Below are 14,458 nucleotides of genomic sequence, written 5' to 3'. Positions count from 1 at the left end.
GCACTGTCAAATATGGGACCTTATATAGACAGGTGTGTGCCTTTCCAAATCATGTCCAATAAATTAAATTTACCACAGGTGGACTCCAATTAAGCTGTTGAAACATCTCAAGGATGATCAATGGAAACAGGATGCACCCGAGCTCAATTTCGTGTCTCATAGCAAAAGGTCTGAATACTTATGTAAATGAGTTTTTTTTTCTTCTAAAAACCTGTTTTCGTTTTTTCCTTATGGGGTATTGTGTGTAGATTGAGGGGAAAAAAATAATTTAAACTTTACAGCCTTATTCTAAAATGTAACAAATGTGGAAATAGTCAAGGGGTCTGAATATGTTCTTAAAGCACAGTATATTAAAAGGAAATTTAAATGAAAGTCAGAATGAAAAGTCCCATTTTGTGTTTATTAAACAAACACGTTTTAAATACACCATATGAAAACCACACATTCAAATGTCTCAAATAAAAATTTGCAAAAAGAGTCTTTGAGAAAAAATTAAGTAGTTGAACAGAAGTAATGAAATTGTCATTTGTGAACATCATATAGCCTACACGGTACAAACACTATGTAACAGACTTTTTCAGCTCACACATTTCCATATATCACACAATGTCTGGATGCAATATTCTACCCAGGAATATTAAACACTGAAATCTGTTACTCTCGTTATTACAAATGCATCTGTGGGTCTTTTCTGCAGACAACAAATAAAAAAAAAATCTTCTTTAATGCAGGGTTTGATTTAAACGTCAGCTGTTTTATAGAGTGGAATGTTTTTTCTGCTGGTGAACCTCTACCAGCTGTGCGTTCAGACAAACGGCCTCTCTCCTGTGTGGACCTTCAAGTGCATCTTCAAATGGTGGTGGCGGGAGAACCTCTTCTCACACTGGGGGCAGCTGTAAGGTTTCTCCCCTGTGTGGACCCTCTGGTGCCTCTTCAGGTCACCAGCCTGGGTGAAACGCATGTGACACTGGGTACAGCTGTAGGGTTTCTCCCCTGTGTGGACCCTCTGGTGGATCTCCACCTTCTGGGAGCAGCTGAAGCCTTTGCTACAGAACATGCAGAGGAACCGTTTTTCTTTACTACCGCCTGATATTCCTCCCCCTCCCCGAGCCTGGACTCTAGCCCTGTCATTTGAGTTCCATGCCTGATCGAAAAGGACACGGCTGTGTGAATCGGAAGGTGCCATTGACGTAGACACTGGGTCGCGATTCGTGAACACGTGTAAAGGGGAGTGGGTCGTAACATTTGGATTTGTCTGTAGTCTTTCCCTGTAGTCTAAGAAGTCACTGGTGTTGCCCTGTGAGTGTCCTTCCCCTATGTGAGTCTTGTCTACATTCCATGGAAGAGGGGTGTCGCCCTCCACTTTCACAGTCACGTCATCCACGACTATAACCCCCTCTTTCTTATCTAGGCACCCTTCAGAGTATACACTACTACTATACCGGTTCCATTCCCCTCTAAACATATCAGTCTGTCTCTCTAAACCCAAGGATATGTTGCCAGGGTCCATCTCTGTAGTGTAAGAACAAGACGGATCATCATCACCACCAGTGTCTAACGTGTCACCATCACCACAGGAATGAACAGGCCTCTGGCTCTGGTGAAATACCGGTAAGTACTCTGAGCCGGGTGCAGGAGGACAGCCCAGTGGCCCCTGCCCCAGTCTCTCTGGGTCTGATATTTGTTCAGATCCTGTGTCTAAGAGCCTGTGTGTTACAGTTAAAGTCTTGGTGTCTGTCTCTGAATTGAGGACGGCATCCGGCCTTCCACTGACCTCCATGATGCTGCGTCGGGTCCTGGGCTGGGATGCGGCAGCAGCGGTGGTGGGGTCCTCCGTGGCTTCATAGGGTCCATTCTGGATGTCTCTGCTGTGCCGTGGGTTCTCCTCTCCTTCAGATCTCTCCTGCTTGACCCCAGGGCCTGCAGCCTCTGCATCTGCAGACTGACAAAAAGAGGGGAGGTTATTACCAGTACATGAGTGGAAATGGATAACAATGCTGTGGGGAAGTCTCCCCTATGGCAGATACATTTGGATGCACATGTAAGCAAGTGAATAGCTAAGGAAAGCCTTTCTGAAACTTGTCACATTTGATGTACTGTAATTTTAATGGACCACTGTTGCACATACCTCTATTACGATAACGTGCTGGGTTGAGGTTCCACTCCCTTCATCTACAGCTATGGGTTCGTTATTTCTCCATGTATTGTGGCCCGCTGGCTTCACAAAGTTCCTGTGGCTTCCAGTGAGTTGTCCTTCACCTGAGAGAGTGATTGGGTGAAAAGAGGTAGTTAGGTTAGGTGCTGTCAATGCTCAATGCTTTATTGACCATTGTACACTATTGAGTTTTGACGCAGTCTAGAATTGGCAAGGATGGAAGTAACACTTCTCATAACTTCTTACAAGATAAAGTAATCACTGGAATTATTTCATATTATCCAAACACATGTGGTCAGAAGGGAACGGGGCAAAATGTACCTCTTGCCATTCCTCTGTATCGGTCGACGATCTTGGCACTACTGGGACGACTGGCGACGACGCGCTCTCGTATTGTCTTCTCTGCGCGCTCCCGTGCCACCTTCAGTTCCAGTAGTTGTAATTTCCTCCGCAAACCCCGGTTTTCTTTCTGGCTTTGAGTTATTTCCAAACGAAACACTGCGTAGTCATCGTCTACGAGTTTACAGATCTCTGCCACGGCTGCATTCGCTAGCACCTCCATAATGGAGGCTATTTGAGTGTGAAAAACCATACAGTCAGCCATTGTTAGCAGCTAGTTAGCGTCACCTAGATAACATCGATCAACCAAGTCCTGTCTCCAACGCGAATTAAAGACTACATGGGGTAAGTATGTGATGCTTAGCAGTTAAATGAGTCATATTTTTAGTTCCATTAGGTTAATAAATGTCTAAAAAATAACAATAAAAACGCTAACGTTTAAATTGTTATCGGTCACTGTTTACTTCCTTTTTAGACTGAAGAGAAAGGATTTGATTGGTTGGCGTCATGGGGCGTGATTAAATGGAACAAGGAGTGCTCTGAGCTGCTCTTTGAAATGCTATTGCTTGCTGCATTATAAATTCATCCAAAAAATTCAGCCATAGTGTATCCACCACTGAAATATACATAAATACAAATTAACAATCACAACTTTTCATGATCAGTATCCGTGACACTCAGAGCAGACTGTTTAGAAAGAACAGGGTGTTATCTATAATATATATATATATGTATACACAGTACCAGTCAAAAGTTGACACACCTACTCATTCCAGGTTTTTCTTTATTTTTACTATTTTCTATATTGTAGAATAATAGTGTACACATCAAAACTATGAAATAACACATATGGAATCACGTAGTAACCAAAAAAAGTGTTAAACAAATCAAAATATATTTGATATTCTTCAAAGTGGCCACCCTTTGCCTTGATGACAGCTTTGCACACTCTTGGCATTCTCTCAACCAGCTTCATGAGGAATGTTTTTCCAACAGCCTTGAAGGAGTTCCCATATATGCTGAGCACTGCTTTTCCTTCACTCTGTGGTCCAACTAAAACAATCTCAAGTGCAAACTATGTTACAAGAGCTTCTCCTTCTAGAATAACCTTATCAGACATAGGAGTGTCCACAACGGGGAGAAACGTAACAGTGGGGCTTGAGATGTGCACAGGGGAGATCTGGGAACCATTCTTTAGCTGACATAGTATAGTTATCATGTGAAGTGTCTTGGGGTAAAAAGGGTAATTAACCACATACCCCTCATTAACCATTTGGTAACTTGTCATTTGAAAGAGGCTTGTGTAAATATGTTTTTAGAGACAGTAAACCTAGCCTAGAACAAGGACATTGAATATTTACCTGACTGACTAGATGGAATAAAGTCATTTTATTATGCTCTAATCTATTCTTGCTAACATGCTGTTCTTTCTAAACAAGTCTGCTCTCTGCTTAAAAGATACTGATCATAGGAAATGTGATGTGTAATGTGATAAGCAGTACCATATTTCAAAAAACAGCTTGCATACTTTAACAAATTTAACCACATTTAATTTTGAGCTATGACGCCAACCAATAAGATCCTTTATTTTCAGTGTAAACGGAAGTGGCTGGGTCCCAGGTAGTCAAAAGGACTTTAAAAACAAGATGCAAGTTATATTCATGCTCCACGAGGTGAGGCCAAAGGTAAGATTAGAGCAATTATGATAGATGTGTGGTAGAAGAGGTGGGACTCAGAACCTGGCATATAAATGCTGGCCATAGAAAGGTCGGTGGACCAAGATTCAAATTAGGAAGGAAGAGGTGGTGTTTGCGTTTAGGACATTGTACATTGAACTCGTCCTTATATTTGATTGGCAAGCATGCAAATGGTTGGTGTACAGAGTGTATGGTTGAAGAAACAGTGATGCATGTGTTGATGTAAGTACAGGGCTCTTTTAATTTTCTCAGTAATACAGGATTAGATAGCAGGGTTTATTTTTATGTTTGTTTCTTTATTTATTTAGTCTATTCATTTAGCTGTGATTCACTACACACTCCAGTACAGTATGTGGCGGAATGTAACTAACGTTTGAGGACCGCCATAATATTATAGAAGAAGAAGTAAACGGAAGTCAACAGTGGTCAAAAACAAATTTCACGTTAGTGTTTTTATTGTTTAGACGTTTAACACCATATAACTCAATATGACTAATTGAACTACACCGCATTACATACATGCCTCAGGTAGTGTTTAATTTGCGTTGGAGACGGTACTTGGTTGATTTATGTTATCTAGGTAACGCTAGCTAGCTGCTTAGCTAACAATGGCTAATTGTATGGTTTTTCACACTCAAATAGCCTCTGTCCTGGAGGTGCTGGCAAATGCAGCCGTGTCAGAGATCTATAAACTCGTAGACGACGACTATGCAGTGTTTCGTTTGGAAATAACTGAAAGCCAGAAAGAAAGCCAGATTGCGGAGGAAACTACAGCTACTGGAAGTGAAGGTGTAGAGTCCATGTCCTGACAAATTGAGGCTGTTCTGAGGGCAAAAGGGGTGCAACTCGATATTAGGAAGGTGTTCCTTATATTTTGTACACTCAATGTACAAGGCATATATAAACCTAAAAAGTATGTTTCATATTGTGTTTGTACTGTGTAGGATATGATCACAAATTTTCCCAAAACACTTTTAATGAGAAAATGAATGCAGTTGATCAAGTTCTTGCAGATTTTTTTGTTGATGTGTAGTTTTCATATGGTATATTTAACTTGTTTATGTTTAACCACTTCAACTCATGGAAATTGGTCAACATGGATAGGGCCAAATTGACATTTTAACAGAAATTATAAAAAGCATATGCAGCATTACAATGGTAGAAATTGAAAGAGAACACTTTAGAGTTGATGGGGAAATGTTTTGACCAAAGGTGAAAACAACAGCTCACCTGACAAGACTGAATCCAAACATTACACTGTTGATTATGTGCATTTGGCATTTACTGTACTTTTCATGGCATTTGTCAATAAATCTGAATCTCTGTAAACATCATATGAATATTCATTTACATTTTGGAGTAGGGGCAAGATAAGTAAAAATGGTTTGAGTGAGGTCTGACTGGTGTCTAAGTGGCCACACACCTGTCCAAAGTGTGCACTGTTCCTAAGTCATTTCAATGCACTTATGACTCAAGGAAAGAGCCTTCTACTATAAGGTGTTTTTTATTTAATTTTAGCTCTGCTAGCCATGCCATTGAGGAACTGAAGCAAGCACACTTGCAGTTTTTTGTTTGGAACACAGCCCTGCGTCCCCACCATCACACAAAATCAAGACCATGGGACTACATTTGAACACATTTCAACTCCGTTTTTCACAATTCCTGACATTTAATCCAAGTAAAAATTCCCTGTCTTAGGTCAGTTAGGATCACCACTTTATTTTAAGAATGTGAAATGTCAGAATAATAGTAGAGTGATTTATTTAAGCTTTTAGTTATTTCATCACATTCCCAGTAGGTCAGAAGTTTGCATACATACAATTAATATTGGTAGCATTGCCTTTTAAATTGTTTAACTTGGGTCAAATGTTTTGGGTAGCCTTCCACAAGCTTCCCACAATAAGTTGGGTGAATTTTGACCCATTCCTCCTGACAGAGCTGGTGTAACTGAGTCAGGTTTGTAGGCCACAAAGAAATTTGTGGAGTGGTTGAAAAACAAGTTTTAATGACTTCAATTTAAGTGTATGTAAACTTCTGACTAACTTTATAAGGTTCACACATTTTGGTCAAATGTATTATTCACATAGGTGCTCTTTCACGTGTGATGTGATTTCTTTGAAAAATTATATCTGCGCAAACACCTTTGAACTTGGTGCTATAAGGTTCTATCTGCAATCCAATCACACAACAATGTGTCGTCAATAAAAAATGATTGTATGTATGATGAATGACACCACAAAACAGTTCTGAGATCTGGTACTTAAAAAATACTCTTATAGGGCCAAGTCCTTGATTAGTCATATCATAGGTTCTGATCCTCTTTTGGAATTACTTACTTAGGCTTTTTCAGAAGAACGGCCATAATTGAAGCTCTTTACAAATAAATACAGGTGCCTTAGAGCATGTTTAAGGCCCATTAGAGAGGCATTGCTGTTTTTCAATACAAAAACCTCCATGGAAGGGGTATTTCACAAAAATGACAAACTTACTAAATGCTATTGATAACTAGCAAGTATTTTATTGACTGGGGGTGTCAGAGACCAAATAACTTAAGTTTACTCATTCAGAGCTAATCTTTAGCTGTTGCTCGTTCTCCATGGGATATGTTGTATTTGTCACTTTAGTAAACTACCGCTTTAACAAATGTGATGAACATGAATTAGTATATTTGATGTGATTAGAAAGGAAAAATATTCTCTTACTTTACTCATTAAGTGTCTGTACTTTTCAATTTAAATAATAGTAACATTCTATGCCTGAGAATCTTAGGCTCTGAAATGTCAATCTGGGTTCAGCCATATCTGTGAATGCACCACCCCCAAAAATGTGTTTTTTTTGGAAATGTCTCAAGATTTTTATACTCTGCACTTCATGTACTTTTAAAGTGAGGACCTTTATTGGTTTATGAAAGAAGAATTCATTACAAAACAGTTCTCAGTTCTGGGATGTGAACTTTGATGCTCACTGTCTCTCAACTATAAGTTGCGCAGATAGAACTTTATACTCCCAAGGACACGAAGTACTGTTGCTGTTTATGTAAACTAAAATGTTTCCATTCTAAATCGCAATCTGGGTCAGGCCTCATTTGACAGCTTAGTCTATTGCCGACATGACTAGCTAATAAAGTGTTAGGCTTTCAAAAGGCACTTCAGACAAACGGATTGTAATTTTGGTGCACATAGAATTCATGAGTGCATTCAAGTAAGTGAGTGTTATGCGGCTAAGTTTCTTCACAATACGACAAACGCAGGCTCATTGTGTTCAGGACAACCCAGGGTATAACGCATGTCATCTTTGTAACAAACATAGCGATAAACATTGACACTGTAAATTACATGAGTTTTCAAATATGGAAATGTGAAGTGCACATTTGGACTCACAGGTGTGGTTTGCTTGTATGATGACATCAGTGGTATTTATTATAATCCTCAACGTCTCGTCTTTCTGAACACGTGAACTCAATTTCCAGCATTCTCCTCACTCAGACAACAACAAATGTGCTAAAGTAACCCAATTAACAGGAGGGATATCTTGTTGCGCAGTGCTCAAGTTTATAACGGATGTCAGTCAAATCCCGTACAGTGATGGGAAGCGGAGCTCTGACGTCATGTATAGCATGTTACTGTGACAATCTTGTATTTTCAACCCGTATACGGAATGATGGGCTGAGGGGAAAGGGTTAATAAACACAAAATGGGACTTTTCATTCTAAGACTTTCAGTGAAACTCGCTTTAGTATACATCACATCTGACCTCACCATATTCTGCATACACCAGACAGCACTTTATAACCTATATACACTTACTAAATATACCTACACACAAACACCTACTGTACACAAGTTGTTTAGTCAGGTTTGTCTGATGAAGATTTTTTGATTTATCATAGCTGACTTGTTTCTACCCAGGTCATATTTATGTCCACCATGATGGGTTTAACAACAATGAAGTCATTCTGTAACTACAGTGGGGATAGGTAAACACACCATGTTGAAAGTCCATCATTATCAAACCATCAATGGTGCATTATGTACATTTTTTGGGCGACCACATCAAATTCACTTAAATGTCAGTTATAGATCTATCATTCTCATTGAAAGCAAGTCTAAGAAGCGGTAGATATGTTATATGTTCGCTATTTCCATGCGTAGCGTTCTTTCGGTTTTGTACACCAGCTGAAAATACTTTCTGGTCATTAACCAGATATTTCACAGCGGTTTAGATGGTACTCTACACTTAAATAGGGTTGGGCGGTATCCAGATTTTCATATCGTCCTCTCTTACTAGAATGCTAACAAAATTGTCACAATTAAATAGCGAATTTCCATGGAGGCTGCTAGCTAAATATGCCAACAAGCGCAAATAAACAAAAAAAAATACAAATTGCAAAGACGAGCAATCCCGTTAATAAAATTAAACATATATAGGTAGGAGCTTCCGAATGTAATTTGGTTCAGTTTGGACAATTACAAGCGAATGAGATACATTACTTACTGACTTTATTGTCCCCATGGGGAAATGTTGTAAACAACAAAGTTTTGATGCAGAACTGGCTCTCAAGCAGCATGTCTACAACTGGAGTCGCTAGGGCAATGGGCCTGCCTGCCTGCTCTGAGAAGAGAAATGCAAGGAAATCAAGATACGTGGCAGCTGTACAAATAACTAATCGAAATGGCGTTGGCCTCTCAAACATGGCAGAAAGATAAGGTGATGGGGCATCATATTGTGTTAATGCAGACACTTAGCAAGTTAAACTAGGGGTCGTGCTAACGCATAATTCAGGAAAAACGCAAATATCTTGCTGCGTTTTGTAAATGCTTCTTATTGTAATTTCTGCTCGGCATCAGAGCAATTTTGTACTTCAGTTGCACCTCTCGAATGAGAATTCACGAACAGGCATTCAGCAGACAGTACTCCGACTGATGTACCTGAGAAGAAAAGCTACACATTTCTTGGTTTAGCCAGCCTATGTTTCTCTGGTAAAATGCAATATTAACTTTAAGCAAAACATTAGGAAATGTAGCTGCCTACATTATTTCTATGATAGTCCTAAACATTAGAAAAATGGCTATCCGTTTTTGAAAAAAAGACGTTGTAAACTCGTTTACTTGTGTGGCTGCCAGCCAAATAGCGTTGCACTTCTGTTGTCATCCGATTAAAATTAAGCTATTTTCTGCTGAATGTGTTGCACTAATATATTGTCTGTGAAGGAAAACTCTAGTTGCACGTCCCTGATCACTCTATTTAAGCAAAAAACGCACGGTTGACTTTCAAAATAAAACGCGACCCCTGTCAAAACACAGCTGGACTTACCTGCTCCCGCCTGTTGTGCTATTTACAAACAAACTCTCAACTGGGTAACTAGGTAAACTTCGTGTTGGTTTCATGAGCTGAAATAATTTTCCATATGCACAAAAAAAATGTATTCTCTCAAATGTGGTGCATACATTTTTGTACATCCCTGTTAGGTGGCATTTCTCCGTTGCCAAGATAATCCACCTGACAGGTGTGGCATACCAAGAAGATCTGTGCCGGGGACAACAAAAGGTCACTGTAAAATGTGATTGCAGGAATGCCATCAAAGCTGTTGCCAGATAATTGAATGTTAATTTCTCTACTATCAGGCTCATTTTAGAAAATTTGGTACTACGTCCAACCGGCCTCACAACTGCAGACCATGTGTAACCATGCCAGCCCAGGACTTCCACATCCAGCTTCTTCACCTGAAGGATCATCTGAGACCAGCCACCTGGACAGCTGATAAAACAGAGTTTTTGCAGAAACACTGATGCAAACCCAGTCAGAAACAGTCTCCGGGAAGCTCATCTGCATGCTCATCGTCCTCACCAGGGTCTTGACCTGACTGCAGTTCGGTGTCAGAACCAACTTCAGTGGGAAAATGCTCACCTTAGATGGACACTGGCATGCTGAAGAAGAGTGCCCTTCATGCATGAATCCCGGTTTAAACTGTACTGGGCAGATGGCAGACAGCGTCTGGTGATGTGTGGGTGAGCAGTTTGCTGATGTCAACGTTCTGAACGGAGTGCCTCATGATGGCGATGGGGTTATGCTAAGGGTAAGCATAAGCAACAAACACAATTGCATTTTATCAATGGCAATTTGAATGCACAGAATGCCGTGAAGAGATCCTGAGGCCCATTGTCGTGCCATTTATCCGCCTCCATCACCTCATGTTTCAGAATGATAATGCACGGCCCCATGTCGCAAGGATCTGTACACAATTCCAAACATTGAGCATGTTTGGGATGCTCTGGATTGACAGAGTGTTCCAGTTCCACCAATATCCAGCAACTTTGCACAGCCATTGAAGAAGAGTGGGACAACATTCTACAGGCCACAGTAAACAGCCTGATCAAGTCTATGCGAAGATGTCGCGCTGCACAAGGAAAATGGTCACACCAGATACTGACTGGTTTTCTGATCCATGCCCCTACCTTTTTTTAAATGATCTGTGACCAACATATGCATATCTGTATTCCCAGTCATGTGAAATCCATAGATTAGGGCCTACTGAATGTATTTCAATTGACTGATTTCCTTATAACTGTAACTCCGTAAAATCTTTGAAATTGTTCCATGTTGCGTTTATTTTTGTATAGTATCAAATCAACTAACATGTTTGCATAGTGTCATATCAACTAGCATGTTTGTATAGTACTCATATCAATCCCTCATTGCCCAATTGGGGCGGCAGGTAGCCTAGTGGTTAGCACGTTGGGCCAGTAACCGAAAGCTTTTAAAAAAATCAGAAGATGCCACATAGCAGGGTGCTCATATCAGATTTCTTGATCCAACATCCTCTCACTCTGTATCTCTTACAGTCAGTAGACATGGAGGATGGGAAGCCTGATCTGCTGCTAGTCAAAGAGGAGACAATAGAGGATCAACTGGAACATGGACCCTGCGAAAACACAGACCCTCCCTGGCCTTCGTCCTTCTCACACTCTCCTAATGTTAAACCATAGCTCAGACAATGCCGAAACACTAAATGGCTACGCAAGCCCATTTACAAATTATGGTAATAGAGATGGAATCTGTAAAGGTGTCCGCGCCTAAGGGAAGTGCTTCCCGTGTTCAATCTGTGGGAAAGCCTTCAGTTTCCCTGAACAGGTGGAGATCCACCAGAGGATGCACACAGGGGAGAAATCTTTCGGCTGCCACCTGTGCCGGGCCAGTTTTTCAGACTCTTCCAACCTGAAAATGCACCTGAAGGTCCACACAGGATAAGATATTCTCAGAGAGGAGCAACCTGAGGATATACCAACATAAAATGTACACAGCGCATGTATAGTCATATGTACACTGCCTTCAGAAGGTTTTCACACCCCTTGATATTTCCAAATTTTGTTGTGTTACAGCCTGAATTTATCATTTATTAAATGTTGATGTTTTGGTCACTGGCCTACAGACAATATCCCATCATTTCAAGTATAATTATGTTTTTAGAAATGTTTACAAATTAATAAAACATGAAAAGCTGAAATGTCTTGAGTAAGCATTCAACCCCTTTATGGCAAGCCTACATTTTTATTTTATTTATTTATTTCACCTTTATTTAACCAGGTAGGCAAGTTGAGAACAAGTTCTCATTTACAATTGCGACCTGGCCAAGATAAAGCAAAGCAGTTCGACACATACAACACAGAGTTACACATGGAGTAAAACAAACACAGTCAATAATACAGTAGAAAAATAAGTCTATATACAATGTGAGCAAATGAGGTGAGATAAGGGAGGTAAAGGGAAAAAAAAGGCCATGGTGGCGAAGTAAATACAATATAGAAAGTAAAACACTGGAATGGTAGTTTTGCAGTGGAAGAATGTGCAAAGTAGAAATAGAAATAACGGGGTGCAAAGGAGCAAAATAAATAAATACAGTAGGGTAGACGTTTGGGCTAAATTAAAGATGGGCTATGTACAGGTGCAGTAATCTGTGAGCTGCTCTGACAGCTGGTGCTTAAAGCTAGTGAGGGAGATAAGTGTTTCCAGTTTCAGAGATTTTTGTAGTTCGTTTCAGTCATTGGCAGCAGAAAACTGAAAGGAGAGGCTGCCAAAGGAGGAATTGGTTTTGGGGGTGACCAGAGAGATATACATTCTGGAGCAGTGCTACAGGTGGGTGATGCTATGGTGACCAGCGAGCTGAGATAAGGGGGGACTTTACCTAGCAGGGTCTTGTAGATGACCTGGAGCCAGTGGGTTTGGCGACGAGTATGAAGCGAGGGCCAGCCAACGAGAGTGTACAGGTCGCAGTGGTGGGTAGTATATGGGGCTTTGGTGACAAAAGGGATGGCACTGTGATAGACTGCATCCAATTTATTGAGTAGGGTATTGGAGGCTATTTTGTAGATGACATCGCCGAAGTCGAGGATCGGTAGGATGGTCAGTTTTACGAGGGTATGTTTGGCAGCATGAGTGAAGGATGCTTTGTTGCGAAATAGGAAGCCAATTCTAGATTTAATTTTGGATTGGAGATGTTTGATGTGAGTCTGGGAGGAGAGTTTACAGTCTAACCTGACACCCAGGTATTTGTAGTTGTCCACATATTCTTAGTCAGAGCCGTCCAGAGTAGTGATGCTGGACGGGCGAGCAGGTGCAGGCAGTGATTGATTGAATAGCATGCATTTAGTTTTACTTGCATTTAAGAGCAGTTGGAGGCCACGGAAGGAGAGTTGTATGGCATTGAAGCTCGTCTGGAGGTTAGTTAACACAGTGTCCAAAGAGGTGCCAGAAGTATACAGAATGGTGTCGACTGCGTAGAGGTGGATCAGAGAATCACCAGCAGCAAGAGCGACATCATTGATGTATACAGAGAAGAGAGTCGGCCCAAGAATTGAACACTGTGGCACCCCCATAGAGACTGCAAGAGGCCCGGACAACAGGCCCTCGGATTTGACACACTGAACTCTATCAGAGAAGTAGTTGGTGAAACAGGCGAGGCAATCATTTGAGAAACCAAGGCTATCGAGTCTGCCGATGAGGATGTGTTGATTGACAGAGTCGAAAGAGTACAAATGTGCTTAACAAGTCTCATAATAAGTTGCATGGACTCACTCTGTGTGCAATGATTGTGTTTAAAGTTATTTTTAAATGAGTACCTCATCTCTGTACCCCACACATACAATTATATTTAAGGTCCTTCAATCGAGCAATGAATTTCAAACACAGATTCAACCACAAAGACCAGGGAGGATTTCAAATGCATCACAAAGAATGGCACCTATTGGTTAATGGGTACAAATAAATAAATAAAGCAGACATTGAATATCTCTTTGAGCATTAAGTTATTAATTACACTTTGGATGATGTATCAATACATCCAGTCACTACAAAGATACAGGCGTCCTTCCTAACTTAGTTGCCAAATAGGAAGGAAACCACTCAGGGATTTCACCATGGGGCCAATGGTGACTTTAAAATAGTTATAGAGTTTAATGGATGTGATATAATAAAACTGAGGATGGATCAAAAACATTGTAGTTACTCCACAATACTAACCTAATTGACAGAGTGAAAAGAAGGAAGCCTAAACATTCCAAAACATACATCCTGTTTGCAAAAAACTTGACAAAGCAATTAACACTTAATTTTCCTGGAAAAAAAAGTTATGTTTGGGGCAAATCCAATAAAACACATTACTGAGTACCACTATTTTCAAGCAGAGTTCTGGCTCCATCATGTTATGGGTATGCTTGAACTTTGTTAAGGAACTGGAAGTTTTTCAGGATAAAAAAGAAAGGGAATGAAGCTAAGCACAGGCAAAATCCCAGAAAACCTGGCAGAGTAGATGATATGGTGATGGTTGGTGTGATGGTGTCTAAAAATGCTTCACTGATGAAAGTGACATCCTTGTCCTGTTGTTTGATGCTGGTGTTTTATAATGAGGAAATGATTGTGCCTTAATTCATGTTTACTTGACATAAAGTAGTGAAGTTTTGATCAAAGCGAGATTTACAGAAAAGGTCAAGTGTTACCATACTGAGAAAAGTTTTGTACAATAAAAGTACTGTACACCAGGTTACGTGAATGTGTGACCATTTTGTTCAAATTAAATACAAAATTGACTGTGCTGCCTGACTTGGTTATTTTTGTGTCATTGCAGGGACTAAGTGTCCCTTATCTCAGTCAAACCAAAACATACTGAATTCTTGAATCAACACACATGGGCAATTTTTATAATAAACTCCAATGGCTCCATATTGTTAGGTACTTGAATCACATTGTTAGAGATGGGCCTTACTGTGGTTAA

This window comes from Oncorhynchus mykiss, chromosome 10, assembly GCF_013265735.2.
Source record: "Oncorhynchus mykiss isolate Arlee chromosome 10, USDA_OmykA_1.1, whole genome shotgun sequence".
Classification (NCBI taxonomy): domain Eukaryota; kingdom Metazoa; phylum Chordata; class Actinopteri; order Salmoniformes; family Salmonidae; genus Oncorhynchus; species Oncorhynchus mykiss.
This window is presented reverse-complemented; position numbering follows the sequence as displayed.